General features: G+C 36.8%; 1 protein-coding gene across 2 annotated transcripts in view; it reads right to left on the bottom strand.

The window, feature by feature from the left end:
* The window catches only part of Galnt13 (polypeptide N-acetylgalactosaminyltransferase 13), a 571,919-nt gene that overhangs the window by 514,479 nt on the left and 37,472 nt on the right, over positions 1-19,968 (bottom strand). For both annotated transcript variants that reach the window (XM_021192182.2, XM_029536704.1), the window contains exon 2: positions 19,714-19,782. The gene's annotated coding sequence lies outside the window, so the exon portion shown is untranslated. The remainder of the gene's footprint in view (positions 1-19,713; positions 19,783-19,968) is intronic.

Genomic DNA, 19,968 nt, shown 5'->3' with positions numbered 1-19,968 from the left:
CCCTTGGTCTTGCAAACTTTATATGACCCAGCACAGGGGAAGGCCAGGGCCAAGTAGTGGGAGTGGGTGGGTAGGGGAGCAGGGGCGTGGGTGGGGGGTATACTGAACTTTCGGGATAGTATTTGAAATGTAAATAAAGAAAATAATAATAATAAAAGAAAAAAGAAAAAAAAAGAAATAATCCCTTTCCTTCTCAAACTCTTTTTGTTCATAATGTTTATCACACTGATAAAAAATATAACTAGGTCAGAAAATTAGGAATGATACTCTAATTACTCACCTACTAGAAGTTTAAATGCTGCTCAACTCCAAATAACATAACGTGAATCAAACTTATTGTGCACTCCCATAAGGAATCTCTGATATCTGGATGGCATGCATACTAGGAGTACAACATTTACACAGTTGAGGCTAAAGTTGCATGATAATAGAGTCACCTTAAAACTACAGTAGGAGCTACTATAATGCAAAAGTGTCAGTACTATAATTAGAAAATAAAAATTATGACTGAGATGATAGGAAAGGTCAGATTAAGAAAAAAAGTTATCATGAGCAAGGGGGCCTTCATACTAAAAGCAAGCAAGGTCTTTGATTTTATTCAGAGGAAAATTTAAATAAGAAGTAAATAATTTATATAATCTACAGTCCTCTCACAAATATCTAATCTAGAATGTTACTACACATGACTTCACTACCATTTCAATGTAAGAAGGAAGATATATCTAGGTTTCTACCGTCAGTATGTCACAACATTTACAAATGAACCCACGTCTGACAAGCTTTCTTTTAAAATATTACCCATAAGTGATCTATGCGGCACATGGCCAGTTGGGAGCATTACATCAAGAGGTAGAAGAGAATTATTATTGCTCTACCTTAGTTTACCTTAGTTGCTAGGCTTCAGTTCTAGAAATAGTATCTTTATAGCTGACATTGTTGCAGTGAGATACAATGAGATAATAAACATTTTTTTCTTATTGCACTTCATATTTGAGTCAAGGCCAAAATTCTACAAACAAATAGTTCATAAATCATCTACAAAGGTTTTACGGCGCTTTTTTTTTTTTTTTAGTTCAAACAGCAAAGATATAAAGCTTCAAAATCAATAACATCTGTTTAGCCGATGGAAAAGCTGCACCATTTATGTGGCTGAACAGTTATAATATTTTTCTTTGATTCTGATAAGCGAGATAAATGCATTCTAACTACTGATTGGCATCAGAACAAATCAGTAGGTGTGCTTGATTCAAAGATCACCTATCTATTAATTTCTGTGAAATGAAAGTGTTCAAACTGAGAGAGAAAATGCTAGTATGATTCCCTTCTTTTAAAAAATATCAGTATAAAACTCTCTGGTCTCCCACATGCATTCAGCTGTACCACATCAGAACAGCAATCAGCTCTTTATTTTGCTTTGTGCTTCATATTTCTGGAGGGTATATACAAAGGCAGCAATCTAAATCAGTGAAGCATATTAGTCAGTGTATTAGCTTTTTCAGTATGCCATTTTAATTCCTGATTATTCTATTCTGTTTTATATTTTTAAAATGCATTCTCTTTCTGCATACTTAAGTTATATTTCTAACATAACTCTTACATTTATTTTTTACATGTCAGATTTATTAACTATATTCCCCATTTTTAATTATAAAAATCACCTAACTTAAATTTTCCATTTCAACTTAAAATTTGGTTCGGTGGGATATAATGATTAACCATTGCTTTTTATGTGTCAATAGTTCTTATTTTCCCATCTCTCTTACACCCACTTCATGTTCTATGTAGATCCTTATATTTGAATTCAGTATACACATGCCATTGTACTGAAAATGTTTCTCTTGCATAAGACATACACCAAGTTCTTTCCCTGAGTACACACGAAATGAGATAAAAATTAATAATGACTTAGAATGGTAACACCCATACTCATATGGAAGTACTGAAACTCCACATAAAAATTGAAAAACCACCCAACCTAAGGATGCATCCCATCTGCAGACACCAAACCAGACACTATTGCTGATACCAAGAAGCACTTGCTGACAGGAGCCTGGTATAGCTGTTCTCTGAGTGGCTCTGCCAGCACCTGACCAATACAGATGCAAATACTCACAGCCAACCATCCCACTGAGCCCAGAGACCCCAATGGAAGAGATAAAGAAGGGCTAAAGGAGCTGAAGGGGATTGCAAGCAACCCTATAAGAAGAACAACAATATCAACTAACCTGACCACCCAGAGATTCCAGGGACTAAACCACCACTCAAAGAGTACACATGGAGGGACCCATGGGTACAGCTACATATGTAAAAGAGGATTGCTTTATCTGACAACAGTGTGTGTGTGTGGGGGGGGGGGGTCCTTGTTCCTATGGAGGATCATAAGGAAATGCTAGAGCAGCGAGGCAGGAATGGGTAGGGGGGAGTACCCTCATACAGGCAAAGGGAGGGGCATGGTATAGGTGATTTGCAGAGGGGAAACCAGGAGAGGTACAACATTTGAAATATGAATAAATAAAATAAGCAATAAAAGATTGCTAGCCATATTTGAAAGACTTTGACTCAAGGCCACTGGATTTTATAGCATAGCACTTCTAGACAAAATTCAAAAGAGTGCCCAGGAATAAAGTTTAAGCTCAACACTATTGGTAAATAATAATATTTTATATTTGTATTTTATTCTTTTTATATTCTGCTGTTACATTTTAAAATTAAGCTTATATTAGTCAAAGTAGAGGCATTCAAATATATACTGGTAGCCTTGTTGACTTTGAAGTGTCTATGGAGTGTCTCAAATGGGTATACAGATGAAATTCTAGAAGAAGGAAACATAAAGGAGTCAGTAAATCAGTGTTAACTAAAGCTGTGGAAAGAAAGTAACTGCCCTTAGGGAAAATGTGCAAAAGAGAAGGTGAGTCTTATAAAATACAAATCTGTAAGAAATATAAGCTCAAGAAAGAAGCTGGGAAAGGATTATCAGGGTAAGAGTAATATATGCACAGTGTGGCAAAGTTCAACACAGTATGTTTCTAAAAACCAGGACTGACCAAAGGTATAAAAATTGTCCTAAGTCAAAACGAAATTATTTTCTATGTGAAGTTATAGGACAACATTTGCTGACCTTAGTGCATCTTCAGAGGAGCATAGAGGAAAGTCTTGAAGCATTAGACATCACAGGTGATAGGTGATGTATGCATAGTTTTTAAGCATTTTACTACTAATAGAGATGAGAATTACAACATGGTCAAAATCAGACCTGGAAAAGGGAAGAATGTATTCACACTTGTAGGTATTTTTAGGAAGAAGTATTTTGATATGTTTAATGTGACAACTAAAATCAGCAGAGAGGAAGAATATTGAGTATATGAAGGAAGGCATTCATCTAAATAGGGCTCCACAAACGTACAGAAACATGATCTCCAGAATGCATGAAGATAGTGATTCTTAAAGGTAGAATCGCTGGAGGGCTAAGGCTAAAGGATCCTTGAACTCTGCACTGGCAGAACATCCACATCTTCGAGCATCACAGGTGCTATTCTCTCTGTATGTCATGTGTCAGTTAGAGTCACAGAAAGGATAAAGGACAGAAAAATAGAAATACTTGAAATCAAATTATGTGGAAAGAAAGAGATTGTCCTATAAAGGCTTTTTCTCAGAGATTCTCCTCTTAAACTCATATCCTTTGCTAGGCATGCCTCATCTTCAAGGTCCATTGTGGAAAACAAAGAAATACTTCCTTTTCTGTCCCTTCATTTATTCCAACACCAGTAGTTCATATTTCAATTTGGATTAGCAAACTTTTGGCTAATTATCTCTTTAGATTGCAGCTCAGTTAAAATATGACTAAATGAAGCTAACAGTGTGACTTATAGATGGAGATACTAAACAAGTTCTAGATGTATTGCTTAACACATGAGACCCTGAATTTGATCCCAAGCACAACAACAAGCGAACGTGAGCAAATCAAACTGTATCATATGACTAGAATCTCATAGTAATTTTAGGGTACATACTCTAATTATGATAGCAATTATTTGGAACAATCTCTCTACTAAAAAAAAAAAAATCAACCACTGCCAACCTTCTGTATACATACATGTAAAAACACAAAAGGAAGGCATGACTAAGGCAGGAAAATCCCAGGTGAATTTGCACTGAGCTAGATGTCTGTTACTAGAAAAAAACGGGGGTCATGATTAACATGGATAACTTTTGAAATGACACTCTTGTCTTTCTTATCTTTCTCTTTCTCCTTCTTTCCACTTCATTTCCGATTGGATCTTTCTGTTACCAAGATTGACCCTCTGGCTGCTCAACTAGGTGTATGAGGTGGGTTGCCTGGCAACGGGAGAACAGCATATTCAGCAGCATGTTTGGTAACTCTATTTTCTGGCTTACAGGTGGGATATTTGGATTGAATTCCGTGAGGGTTTTGCATAGCGATTCTGTTTCATTTCAGCAGGTGTGTAATTAAGTTTACTACTTATAATGTTATTGCTGTTGTCCACTGCATTTTGTCAATATTATTAAAAGATTTTGTTTCTTTTCAAAAATTTTAATGCTTTTAGAAAATTTTAAAATGTTGAAATTTTCCCTTTAAGATGCCTACATGTCTTGGAAAGTTCAGTATTGTTAAATCAAAATTTCAAAATCATTACAAAGCAAAAGAGTTTTGACAAGACAAAAATGTAAAGTAGACTTCCGGGCTATTTGTGTTCTGTATCTTTATCGAAAAAACAGTACCAGAATGATGCAAAACTTCATCTGTATAATTACACAATTTAATGTATATATGACATACATCAATTCAAGAGTATTAAAGGTGATGGTAGTATGAATAAACATGCATGCACACACAAAAACAAGGACTACACACTCATTATATATTACTTTTAGAATAAAAATACTCCACAGACTTTTATAATAGAACAAAGCATCTTCTGAAACACTAGGAGTTTCTGTTGCACTTAATCAGTTTAACAACATACACTATCTTTCCATATGGCAAACAGGCTTTTACTGATAACTTTCTATTTATAGAAAGAGATCCCTAAATGTCAGTTCAGATAGGCAAATTCAAGAAAGCAGATAGCACATAGCAGCCACATAGAGCAAATGACAAACCCTTTGTTTCAGCCTCACTGGATCCCAAGCAGATGCTACAGATGCAAACAATGATTACATGTGGAAAAGCCCTCAGAGAAACATTCCACACACAAGAGTCAATACAGACATCCCATGCTGGTCTGGCCACTGGGACATGCAGCAACTCACAAAACTGCTATAGGCATGATAGAAGCAAAACGAAGAGCAACAGCAGCAACAACAGCAGCAGCAGCAGCAGCAGCAGCAGCAGCAACAGGTTAGCAAAAGCAAACATGGGTTTAAATGATAGCTCACGGTCATTATATTATAAATTTTAAAATTTGTTAAATAATCATTAGCCCAGAGCATCATGGGGCTTTTCTGTCTACTCCCATTGAACTGTCTGAAGAGCTCAACACTGAAAAGTTCTTTTCAACACCATTATCTCACTTTGTCTATGTCAGGATATTAATATGTTACCCGTTCTATAAATGTGTAACCTAATGTTCAGAAATTTCAACTAACTCACTAAAAATTAAACACTCTGTCAAAGGTAGTAATTCTAAAAATTAAAAATTATAAGACAATTCTAATACATAATATCAACTTATTCAATTAAAACCATTGTTGAAACTATGGTAAAACACTCAACAAAGGAAATCTTTATAAAGATCAAACTTGGTTGCACTTATTTGTTCATCCTTAGAATTTTTAGACATATTAATCTGACTAAAGGAAAAAAATCACAATACTAAGGTTTTTAAAACTGTAGATGATAAAGGTCAAGTCCCAACCGAATTTGTCAGCTGAGGAAACTGAGTCCTGGAACACCTAAAAGTCATGGAAAAATCTACTCCCTATTCTACATTAGTTTTTACATAATTGTATTGAAATATTACATAAGGTATTATTATAAAAAACTAATTTGTAACACTGTTACCAAGTCAAAATATATTTTAAAAATTTATATATTAGAACTGGACAAATGGTCTGCTGGTTAAAAGTACACAAGTTTAATTCCTAGCACACACATGGTGGCTCACAGTCACCTGTATTTCCAGTTCTAGAGTATCTAAAGCCCTCTTCTGACTCTCCTGAGTACCAGGCACACAAGTGATGCATAGGCATGCATACAGACAAAAATTCATATACATAAAGCAAATTATTAAAAATTGTACATCTGAAAATGCTAATTAAGGTTGTTAACTATTTAAAGTACAAAGTTCTATCCAAGATTTTTAAAAAAGGTTATGTTTGTATTCATGAAATTTATAATAACATAAAATGAATATATTATACATTTTTTACCATCCTGAATGAAATAGACCCCCCAAAAACATATCAACATAATTATAGTCAATATTTTTCACAGCTAATAGGATAATAGCAAGTAAGAATTTCAATTGATTTCATGTAATTAGTAATTTATTGAATATACCTCAGAACTGAGTATCATATCATGAAAGAAACTGTACTGGTCTGTGGGAGACTGGCCTGAGATACACCAGGCCTTGGACAGCTCTCACCTAGTAGCCAAATGGTCCTTTGTTGAGAGCCGAGTTGCCCCCTCCTTCCCAAGACTGCTTTACCTCCCTCCTCCCAAGGCTACTCATGAAAATCATCTGACTTCTGTCCTAAGCTGACACCTGGGAGGATCCAGGACTCTGAGATTAGCTGCTCTCGTGGCGTTCCGGAGCAGTGATGCCCGGACTCTGAGAAAATCACAAGAAGTTTCAAGTCTGCAGTCAGCATCCCACCATTCATCCTTCACTCTGTTTTTGTTTTGTTTTGTTCTGTTTTGTTTTTTTTGTTTTTGTTTTTGTTTTTGTTTTTGTTTTTGGATTGTTTCTCAACCCCTCCCAATTCCCCCTCACAGTGTTTATAACCAAACGTTAAAGCCGGCAATAAACGAAGCCTTGACAAATTTGCTTGGCTTCCCTCTTCTTTCCCGCCCATTTCACTTTCAGGCTCTGTCCCTCTCGACCCCACAAAATAGCTTGTTCCGTGGGCCAGGATACTGGTCTGTGTTGGTTTGAAGAAGAATGACCCTCACTGGCTCATATATTCAAATGTATGCTTATCAGAAAGGCTCACCACTCCAGGGGTATTAGGAGGTGTGGTCTTCATGACATTGGAGCAAGTGTATCACTGGGTGTAGATTCATGTTTTCAGAAGCTAAAGCCATGCCCAGCATCCCTCTCTTCCTGCTTCCAAAAGATTCATATATAGAACTCTCAACTACTACTCCATACCATGTCTGCCTACATGCCACCATATTTCCATAAATACTGATAATAGAATAAACCGCTGAAATTGTAAATAGACTAAACCTTGGAAACTAAAAGTAAGCCCCAATTGAATGTTTGCTTTTCTAAGAATTGTTGTTATCATGTCATCTCTTCTATGCAATAGAATACTGCCTAAGACAAGGTGAGCTTGTATCAAAAGTCAGATTACTTAAATGTTAGTGTCTTCTTGCTAAGAGACAATAGTAAGAGTACATCCAGTGTGTTCCCTTCACTTCATTCCTATGAGGTATGTGATGGAGTTGGTACATTTGTACAGAAACACTATATGCACAAATACAGTTATAAGTAAGTATAATGATGGCTAGAAAGAAAATACTGCATAGAGTTTGCTGAGAATTTCTCAAGGAGAGACATGTGTCATCTATTTACATGCTATTTACTTCATTTTGCTGTGCACAATACAAATATATCAACTGATTTTAATATTTGCGTTGAACTATTGGAAAGGCATTGAGGATCAAGTTGGATGTGTAAATGGTGTAATATAACTACCCACTGTGATGATTCCTAATGACAGAAGAACTTAAATGCTCGAACCAGGATAGTGACTTCCTTCGTGAAGAATTCTGGGAACATGTGCAAACAACCAGACTAAAACTGCTTAGGGACAGCCACTCTGAGGAAGCATCACACATATGAGGACCTTTGAGAGAAAATGAGAAAACTATATCATCACCATGAAAGTGGTGATAGGAAGAAATATCGGAGATCACAGGCCATTGTCAGTACTAAAGGTAACCATTGTGCCCAATGCCCTACAAGAACACAAAGCAAGTTCTGCTGATCTTGGAGAAAGATCAAGATCCCCCTTGCCTATCAAAGAACTCTGTAGACTTGGGAAAGAGTTTTGAGTTCATGTGAGATGTGGCTAGGCACATTAAAAGAGCCATGTACCTGAGACCCAAGAGCATCAGGCTTTACAAGACAAAAAAAAAAAGGAGATTGTAATGTCCTATCACCACTGAGAGCACTGCATTAGATGGCTGGCTGCAACACTGCTACAGAGAGAGATTCCAGGTTTCCCCTTGAATACAAGCATGCAAGAAACTCTAAAAAGATTAGGCAACAAACACTAAAATCCTTTGGTATATCATCTACTCTAAGGAAATATAGGGGGGGGGGAATCTTCCAAGAGCATAAATCAGTTATACAAAGTAAAATAAAAATTATTTTATATCCTCAATAGAAACATCTGTTAAAAATTCAAAATCTAGCATCAATAGAGCATATACCTCTACGTCCTAAATTCTTAGAAACCTGGAAAAAAAAGGATAATTAGAATATAGGAATTCTAGGCCAGTTTGGGAAACAACAAGGTATTGTCCTGTGAAAACAAAGGAAAAGTTAAGTCTTTAATTTTATTCATGAAAAATAAAATTAAAATAAATATTCTAAACTTAACATATGTTATAAAGTGACAACATAGTTAATAGCAAAATGCTGTTAATCTGTTTGTTCAAAGAAGTCAATGGAGTCAACTCTGTGAACCTCAATAGCATTATTTTAATCTCTGCACACAAGTCCACGTGACATGCAAAGAAATAAAATATAAAATCGAAACACTTCTAAATAGTAATTTTTCTATTCATAAACAATATAGGTTTTTGATTATAAATTCAAAGTAATTTACTGAAAAGGTATATAGAAGTAAGATAAAAATCTATAACTAGAAGGCTAATATACTACATATACAAGAAAAAAAACAGAAAAATAACAGTTGAAGGGCCGATGAGATGGCTCAGCAAGTTAGAGGTGCCTGTCATCCAGACTGAGGTCTAGCCCCAGAACTGACATGGTGGAAGGACAGACCTGACTCCCTTAAGTTTTGCTTTCACTTCCACAAGGACATGCTCATAAACATATATAGGCTCATACAAATCCACAGGCACACATACAAAAACTAAGTAAAAGTAATTTTTACAATGAATAAATTAAATAAATTTAAAAATGCAATATATAAATATAAAACTGAGTAAAACTACATACGAATCACCAAAATGCATAGTCTCTATACAGAAAATTATAATTCATGCTTGAGAGAATGTTAAATAAAATAAATGAAGTTTGCATGACATTCTCCATTGTTGTTGTTGTTGTTGTTGTTGTTGTTGTTGTTGTTGTTGTTGCTGCTGCTGCTACTGCTGCTGCTGCTGCTGCTGCTGTATTAGGGTTGGTTTTTGTTTTGTTTTGTTTTGTTTTGTTTTGTTGTTTTTTTTTTCTACTGCTTGGTTAAACACCATGACCAAAAAGAACTTGGAGAAGTAAAAGGTTTATTTGGTTTACACTTCCACATCAAAATCCATCATCATGAGACTCCATATCAGGGACTCAAACAGAGTCTATGGAGAAAGGCTGTATAATGGCTTCCTTGGCTTGCTTTCCACCCCGGATCATCTTTCAGGAGTGGAACTGTCCGTGGTGGCTCTGACCCTCTCCCATCAAGAAAATGCCCTCAGAGAGGAGAACATAGGCCAACCTGATGAAGGGAATCCTTGAGTTGTGGTTCTGTTTTTCCAGGTGACTCTGGCTTGTATCAAGTTGAAAAAAAACTAACCAGCACATAGACTAAAAGTCTATGCTAAAATTGTGTCAGTTCTTAAATATGTAATAATGAGATATCAAGTGAGATGCATAACATAACATCTTGAACTTTTGTTGAGTTTGGCAAGGAAATCCTTAAATTCATATTAAGTAAGACAGCACTAAGAGGCCTCCTGTAGTAAACCATAAAGTTAACTTGGCCTAGCTGTCTTGAGAGGCATGCTTTCTAGATTTTTCTGGTTAGACTCCATGGATCCCAGGGCTCTGAGAGACTGATGCACTCCCCTAGGCAGTAAAGTGTTCAGGCTTCTTTGTGTTTCTCTGTATGATTTCTTGGAAGTCAAGAAAACATGGAAGTTTGACAGGACAATTGGTCTTAGAAGTTAATCTTGTGTGCCCTGTGTAACTTGCAAATGTCATTGTGCCCTGGCAACTACAACTGTATTGATTCTGGAAACTCATTATATTCTGTTTCTGTTAAAGGTGTAAAAATTCTGATTGCTCTAAATAACGTTGTGACAGCATCAGTCTTGCTATGCCCCACTCCAACCCTGGCCTGATTTCATTCCTGTGACCTTATCAGATAAATTCTGCTCAGTAAGTAACCGTGGACACTTACAGCTTCCAAATAAAGACACAACACAGTAAGTGTCTTCTTCAGCCAATAGAAGGAGTAATTTTAACATGATCATAGTTATAAATGGAATTATAAATGTAAGGAGAGAATAATTAAGTGGAATAATAGGCCCACAAGACATTTATGGAAAATTATGATAAACGTTGAATTGAAAGCTGTGGACAAAGAAAAAGCTACTATGCTATATAACAACTTGTCCAGGTATGGTAGTCAGGAATTCAGGTGTTAGAGACAGGAGGATCATAAGGTCAAGGCTCACTTTGTCTGCACAGAGAGTGTCAGGTAAACCAGGAGCTACAGAGTAAGACTCTCACAAACTTTTAAAAACAAAACTGTTTTTTTTTTTTTTTTTTAATTTATATCATCAGGGGTTTAGGTTGCAAGCAGATGTTTTTTGCTTGCTTACTACTTTTAAAAACAGCCTCTCTAAGGAATCCTAGCTGGCGCAGAATTTACTTTTTAGATTGGGCTAGCTTCAAACATACAGACATCTGCCTGCTTCTGCTTCCTGGAATTATAGATGTGGACATTAAGCCTGGTAAAAATATTGTTTTAAAAGAAAAATCTAACATGAGCTTAACCTCAAGTCATCAAAAATGTGACTGTAAAGAGGAATCAAAATTAGAATTTGAGTAGTTTTATCAAAAATATAATAATAAAATAAAAGCCTCTTAAACTCTTTAAGCAATGACTCGTGGATGGCTGCCTGATTAGCATGAATGAGGACTTAGGCTACATCCTAAGAGCAAAAAGAAACTTGAAAAATAAAGAGAGGGGAAAGGAAGAGAAGAGAGGCAAAAAGGTGGAAGGAAAAGGAAAGGAAGGTGGTGAAGTACGGGGATAGTAAGGGAGGGAAGGGGAGAGGAAAAGGAAGAGGAGGAGAAGGGAAGAGAGGACAAGGGAGGGAAGAGAAGCAAAGGGAAGGAGAGTTGGCAAGCAGAAAAGAGGAAAGCTAAAGAGGGAAAGAAATGTGAAGGAAGAAAGAGAAGGGATGGAGGGAGACAGAGAAGGTAGGGAGAGAGGGAGGAGGGTAAATTATCATAGAAGAGGAAAATCAGTGGAAATATACCCATTCCACCATATTTGCTAAAGCAAATATATCTTTGTGCAAAGATAACTAAGTTCTGAATGTTAACAATTTAAAAAGCCACCAACACAAAAGAAAAATAGATAAAAACTCTGAAAAATATACAGCGATATCCATATAAAGTTAAAGCAGAGCTCAGAAATGCATTACTCAGTAGGGAGATGTGATGTAACGTCTCACCCCAAACGGCTAAAATTAAAAAGATTGATTATACTAAGCTTCAGTAAGAGTAAACAATGGGAGTTTGCAGACGTTGATGACAGCTGTGTAATTAGTTAAGAACTTTTTGAAAACAGTCTGGTTGTAACTGCTAAAATTGAAGGTTTGAATGCAATAGACCCCAGCAATTCTATTGCTAAGTATACACCAACAGAAATACATGAGCATGATCAGCAAGGATTCAAAAAGACTGCTAATGACAAGATTCATAATAACTCAAATCTAGAAATAACTCAGATCCCAGCGACACTGCAATGAATAAATATTCTGTAGTATTTTTGTGTAATGGAATATGACATGGGCAATAAAAATTAGGGAACCTCGCATAACGTTAACAAAAGTTACAAATACACCTTCAGGAAAGAAAGGCTCACATAGAAAAGAAATGTACGTGGAATGCATAACTATTTGTCAGAGGTATTTTAAGTCATACTATACTAAAAGTGTGTGGAGAGGAACATGGGCTGGAATAGTAAAAACTATATTGAAAAGCAAGGAAGTAATTAATGTTTAAGCCAGAATATTCTGGAAATAGTAGACGGGAACTCTTTGGGAGGAAGAAAATGTATATGGGATATAAAAAGGCTTCTTAGTCTTTCTGAAGGCTGTATGGATAATTTTAAAGAAAAGAACAATATTTTGTCCACTTGATTCATACAATTTCACAACAAAACTTAAATGATAGTAATTTGCTGATTATAACTGATAAATTAAAATTGTTAATTATGAGATAAAATTTGATAACCCAACATGAACTACAAATCCACTGTATTTAGAAGATAACTTCCTATTACAACAGCCTTTTAAAAATGAAGAACCTGAAAAACAAAGTTGAATAAATCTCAAAGCCATACATTCAATAGACTGTATGCATTAAAATCATCACAGAATCTCGAATGGCTGGGAAGCACCTAAAAAAATGTTCAAAGTCCTTAGTGATCAGAGAAATGCAAATCAAAAAGACCCTGAGATTCCACCTTACACGAATCAGAATGGCTAAGATCAAAACTTCATGTGACAACACATGTTGGAGAGGATGTGGATAAAGAGGAACACTCCTCCATTGCTGGTGGGATTGCAAAACTCTCATCCATAATTGTTCCTGTCTGAAAAAACTACAGGGATGGAAATAGAGAGAAGCCTGAGGAAAAGAAGGTCCAATGACAGGCCCAAAGTTGGATCCAACTCAAAGGGAGGTCCCAAGGCTCAACAGTATTACTGAGGCTATGGAGCACTCACAAAAAGGGACCTAGTATGACCACACTCCAGAAGACCCAATAAGCAGCTGAAAGAGTCAGATGCAGGTATTTGCACCCAACCTATGGGCTGAAGCTGCTGACCCCTGTGGTTGAATTAGGGAAAGGCTAAAAGAAACTGAGGAGGAAGGTGACCCTGTAGGAGGACAAACCATCTCAATTAATCTGGAAGTCCGAGATCTCTCAAACACCGGACCACCAGACAGTCAGCATACACCAGCTGATATGAAGCCCCCAACACACATACAGCAGAGGACTGCCAGGTTTGGGTTCATTCAGAAAAGATTCACCTAAACCTTGGGAGTCTGGAGGCCCCAGGGAGTTTAGAAGTGAAGTGGGGTGGGGGTGGGGGGTGGAGACATCCTCTTCAAGACAGGGGGTGGAGAGGAGGTCTAAGAAGTGGAACAGTGGGAGGGTGGACTGGATGGGGTGTGGGAGAATGAAATCTGGAATGTAAAAATATAAGTAATTAATTAGTTAATTAATTTAAAAAACTCAGTACTGACCCGAGCCCTTTTTCTTCAGCAGTGTGATTTGCTCCTTTCCCACAACAGAAAAACAAAACAAAACAAAACAAAACAAACAAACAAACAAAAAAAAACGTAGATACTTTCTGTGCTGAACCTCTAGTTCTCCTTGTCAAAATTATTGGTTAGCATGATAAGTAAACTAACCCTGAAATATTGGGCTTTCATGAACCCAAGGTATTAAATCTTCAACTTAACACTCTAGCCTTGTTTCGTTTTTGAGCTCTGCTAAGGAAGGATGATAAATCACACTAAGTTGACATATTTACTATTCTAATTTATAATTGAGTAATATCATCAATTACACTGTTCCTGCTGCTAGTCTACAAGTTAATGTGTCCCCGAGACTCATCACTCACCATAAGGGAACTTTCTCCCTAAAGGTCAAGAGAATTTTCTCCCTACCCGAGGACCTGTTTAAAGAAGGGACAAAGTCAGGCAAAAGAGCTGTTAGCAACTCGCTTTCCAGTCCAGTCGCCCTGGAAACATGAATTATTTCTTGAACAGGAGTAGCAGAGAAGCAAGCTGCAGTCCCTGGAGCAAGGGGCGCCAGTGTTGGTTGTGCTATATTTATACTTGATAACCCAGACAAGTTGTTTAACTAATGTTTGTCTCCGTATCCTTTGGGGCAGAAGAGCAAGGAGGCCAGGAGCATTTAAAGTGAGCCCTGTTCTTGATAAATCCCAACTCCTCTCTGACTATATTCCCTTCCAGATCTCAGTGACCACATCATCCTTCTCCGTTCCCATGGCTGTGACCTCTGGTCCCAACATCATCTTTAAATCTTCTGAGGTTATCTTGAGATACTGACACTTGATCCTCTCGTCTACCAAATTTCAACCAAAACGTATTCTGAAAACAGTGCCAAAGTTCTATTGAGAGAAAGGGACAAGTTTGTTCACCAGATTAGAGCTAAGAAAATACTCTCCCTCATCTCCTTTAAATTGCCTTTCACATGTGTTTAATATATTGAATGGTTACCAGTAAATTCTAAGTGTGACTTTAGCCTTTGATCCCAGTCTACCTGTTTGCTTTACTTGATAAACTCACTGTGCACCACATAGCTTGTCATGAACTGTGCATGGTGATGCCCCCTTCACTTCTGACTTTTGCTAGGTCACTTTGACCAGCCTGATATCATTCCCTACTCCATCCAGAGCTAGGCCAAATGACAAAATCTTGGAAGAAAAGCCCAGCATGAGATAGATCTGTTTCCTCGGACCTCCTCTTCATGTTTTATTGTTTCTTATTCACACCATTACAGTTTCATGCATACTTGAAATGGATGTTTAAATTTAATTGGTTTACGCATGTTTATGACACATTTTAACAGTTTCACTTAAAATTGAGCATATACTCTTTCTACAATCTGACAACCAAACTTCTTTGAGAGTGATTGTTCCTCATATTTCTACCACTGTTTACTGTCTCATTAAGGAACATCCCCTAAGTAGCAATTGAATTAAAGAAAATATAATCGCTAAGCAAAACCCTTAGATTTGCTTTCCAGAGACCAAATCAGGAAAAGAAAAGTAGAACATTTTAAAATTCTTTCAGGCTCAAACCAAGAGCGTGAATAGAGTGGATCTCCTCTCCAAGGGCCAAGAGAGGGGGACAAACTGTTAAGAACAAGAATGGTTCTCCAGAGAACCCGGGTCCAATTCCCAGTCCCATGGCATGTCACAACCATCTGTGACTCCACTTCTAGAATATCTGTTGCCCTCTTCTGACTTCTACAGGCACCAGGCATGTATATTCATAAACATAAAAAAGTAAAATAGCAATTTATAATTTCTGTTGGTTGAGACAAATGAAGAATAAAAATAAAAGTAGGCTCTTCTATATTCAGAACAATAATCTTTTTAAATACATTTTAAAAATATACCCAATAATGCATTGCTGATTTTGTTTCAAGTGTAAAATACTTGGAGTCAATAATAGCTCAATTTGATCTCCCAAAATGAAGCTTCAGTATGATCACTCAGTCATAAGATGGCACTGAGAACACCTCACAGTTAGAGGCAATGAAAACAGGAATATGAGTTGGGAGAAAATCCTCAAAACCTCATTCTAATCTGCTCATCATGACACTAAGAGCAAAGAGGAGAGCAAGCTGGAGGTGGAGTCCGTCATTTTAACTTCCAAAAGTGTAATAGAAACAGGACGTGCAGCCTCTGAGCTCAGAAAAAAAAAAAAAAGAGCTCCTTACATGCAAAGGGTTGTTGTTGTTGTTGTTGTTGTTGTTGTTGTTGTTGTTTTGTTGCTTTGTTGCTTTGTTGTTGTTTTGGTTTGTTTGTTTGTTTGTTTGTTTTACCAAAAAAGCATAATTTTCAAGGTTCCTAAAGAGCCCTATCAGCAGTTAATATCTGGCAATTGTTATTACATTTATTTCAGATTATGTAATACAAGCTCATTATTAAAGGACCTCTATACTTTGTGTGGTTTGAGAATAGTGTAGCACTGGGGGATGTGTAACTAGAGGTAGCTACTAGAAAGTCTCAGATGCCAGGGAGCCAAGGGGTTCCCAGGATCCAACAGGAAGGGCATTAGCAGAAATACCCAACAAAGAGGAGATAGAAGCTGTGGAGACCATATTCAGTGGATAGCCATGGCTCCCTGGTTGAGGGATGTGGCCACACACCCTCCTCAGAAATATTAATCCAGAATTCCTAATGTCAAAGGAAAATGCAGGGACAAAGAGTGAACCAGAGACTGAAGGGAAGGGCATCCAGAGACTGCCCCACCTGGGGATCCATCCCATATGCTGACACCAAACCCAGACACTATTGCTGATGTCAAGAAGTGCTTACTGACAAAAACCAGGTATTGCTGTCCCCTGAGAGGCTTGAGGCTTGTCATAGCCTGACCAATACAGATGCAGATGTACACAGTCAAACATAGAACTGAGTGCAGGGTCCCCAGTGGAGAAGTTTGGGTAAAGATTGTAGGAGCTGAAGAGGTTTGCAATCCCATAGGAAGAACAACAATATCAACTAACCAGATCCCCACAAAGCTCTCAGGGACTAAACCACCAACCAAAGAGGTACACATGGGGGGGGGGGGGTGGTCCATGGATCCAACAGGATATGTAGCAGAGGAATGCCATATCAGGCATCAATGGGAGGGGACCCCCTTGGTCACATGGAGGCTCAATGACCCAGGGTAGGGGAATGCAAGGGCACTGAGGCAGAAGTAGGTGGGCTAGGAGGAGCACACTCATACAGGCAGGAGGGAAGTGGGAAAGGAGTAGGGTGGCTTGAGGGAGGGAAACTGGGAAGGGGGAAAACATTTGAAATGTAAATAAAATAATCAAAAAAAGACTATGGCAACATTGTACTACTGTTTGTGTAGCAGGTGATTCATGTACGTTTTTGTAAATAAATTCTATGATCCTTATACGATCGCAGATACAGAGATGGAAGGACGTGAGAGAGAGAGAGAGAGAGAGAGAGAGAGAGAGAGAGAGAGAGAGAGAGAGAAAGTGTTTTCATGCAAAGAAATAAATGAAGAAAATATCTAATAAAAAAACGAAAAAAAAAAAGAAGAAATACATCAACCTCCACTCATGTTTTTCTGTCTCTTTAGGGTCTTTTCTCAGAAATGCAGGCTGTACAACTGCAGACATTATTCAGCTATACATTTAATAAAATCTCTTTCCCACTATCCCATTCTCTATCTCCTTTCACACCCTTTTACAATTTTACTTTCTTTTCTTTACTGTTTTTTTTTAATGTTTTCCTCCTTAGTTATTCTCCTCTCACTTATTTCATTTTCCGTGCAACTTCCCCCTTCCTCCCCTCCCATTCTCCCCTTTCCCATTCCCCTTTCTTCCTGATTCATACCCCTTTTAAGTCCCCTCAGAATAAAGCAGACCCCCCAAAAAACAAAAACAAAACAAAAACAAAAACGAAACAAAAAAATTTGACCTACCAAGGTCTACCATAGAATCTTAGTATTTAATTTTTAGGCTAATGGCATGAAGAAGCAGTAGAAGTGTACACAAGAGTCCTATGGATGTTCCCTTGACTGTAACCCTATTTCCATGAATTTGTTACAAAGCACTTGGATGACTGTCCCCCAAAAGTTTTGGCAACCTAAAATTGCAACTATTTCTTTTTGTTTTTAAAGTTTTTTCACTTCTTGCTCAAGATAAGAATTTTAGTTTCATTAACACATCAAAATTGTTACCTTGTACCTCTAAAAGAGCTCATGAACTTATTTTCTACCTTAGGATGGTAGCTAACACAGAATTTTACAACACACACACACACACACACACACACACACACACACACACACTATACATGCTGATTTTTGCTTTTTACCAAAGCTTTAATGAAAATTTTGCTGTTTATGAAAAAGACTGAAATTCAATTTATATTTTATCATTTCAATGAAGAGTATTCATTGGATATCCGTATTGTTACTTTTATATTGCGTGATTATCAATTATGGTGTTTTATTAATAAATATACTTGAACTGAAAATTCCAAGTAGCTGAAAACTAAATAAACAACACCTAGCACTTACTCAGCATCCATGTGTCTATAGCAAACATCAGTTAAAGACAAATGAGACAGTTATTCCTCTTACCTTCATTCAAAAATGACATTATGGAATTTTTTCATTGTCCAATAGCTAGTAAATGAGGAATCCAAGATTTAAAGCCAATTTTTCTGAATCTATTAACTGCATTCTAAAGTACCTACTCATGATACCTCATTGTTTACAGAATTATATTAGGAAAAATGCAGAAACATCAGCACTCCCACTATTAAATTCCTATTTTTTTTTTCAAAAGCCTACTCCAAAGCTGTCACCCACATCATATTCTTTAACTAAACCAAACAGTTAAGTAGGTAATTGCTATGGTCCCAAGAGTATCTCCCATACATAACAGTAGTCAGTTGTGGTAAGTCTTTTGTAACATTTATTTTGTTTGCTGTACCTTACTTAGGTTAGGCAAGTATTCTACCTCTGGCCTATACCGCAACATGAGTTCTGTAAGGTTTGTCTGGCTTAATGAATGAAGACTTCAGAACTTCAATATTCTAACTTTATTTTATCAAATAAAATTTCAACTTTCTTTCATGAACATTCATTTTTATTCTAGCTCATAACAGTCTAATTTGAGAAAGAAACACCACTCACCATAAATAAATGAAAACAATGCATAATAAATGAGACCAACAGGTGAACGAACAACAGCAGGAAAACCATTTTCAGCCCTCCGAAAATAATGTTTACACAAATCCAAAACTCCCAGAAGTAATCAGAACATGATGAACTCTTAATATGCAGGCTCTAACACAGAAACTATTGGTGGAGACAAATGTCTTTTTTGAAAGCATAAAGTCGTCACTTTGAAGAAACACTGAGCAAACCATGAAGAGGAAACACAAAATGTTTATATATAAAGTACTAGATAGATAGATAGATAGATAGATAGATAGATAGATAGATAGATAGATAGACAGAAAACTTTTTTTAAAAAAATTGATATTGAAACCTGGCTAATATCACTAAGCTTCCCTTTATTCTGTCAACTAAGTTAAGAATAACATATATGGAAACTTCTCCTGCTCCTGAGGTGCCTCATCCTGCCTTGATATAAGGGTATATGCCGAGACTTATTGTATCTTGTTATGCCATGTTCAGTAGGTATCCCTGGCAAGCCTGCTCTTTTCTGAAGGGAAACAGAAGGAGTGGATCTCAAAAAGGGAGTTGCAGCAGGGACAGGGAGGAGTAGAAGGAAGGGGAGCAGCAGGGGGGATGTATTGAAAGCAAATTAATTAATTAATTAACATGCCACTGACATAATAAATCAGAATGGTCTAAGTGAATAACTACAATAGTGAAATCAGTAATTAGAAAACTTGAAACTGTACCACTTAATTCAGACTCACAAATACCCCATTTCCCAGCTTTATACACATTTTCTCGCTAATCCTGAGTGTAAAGAACTTGACAGTAGAATGCTTTCATTTCTGAATGACTGACAAAAATTTCATCGTGACTACAAGTGACTGAAAAAACAAAATTACAGATCACTTACTGTATATGGCGTTTGCCTGTTTCAAAATGATTTGAAAATATCCATCTTCAAGACTCCTAAGAAATATGTCTGTGAAGGAATAAAGATGCAAAATATAAGAAATTTGGCAATGTCTCCAAAGAAATGATGAAGGTCTATAAACAGGCAATACATAATTTCATAGTATGAAATAATACTTTTGCAAAAGACATATAGCTAGCAAGTAGAAAGGCTAGTGAACAGAAATATTTCCATCTATATATGAACATTTTAAAT

Source organism: Mus pahari, chromosome 3 (assembly GCF_900095145.1).
Source record: "Mus pahari chromosome 3, PAHARI_EIJ_v1.1, whole genome shotgun sequence".
In the NCBI taxonomy this organism is placed as follows: Eukaryota; Metazoa; Chordata; class Mammalia; order Rodentia; family Muridae; genus Mus; species Mus pahari.
Note: the sequence above shows the minus strand (reverse complement) of the source record. Positions and strands in the feature narration are given on the sequence as shown.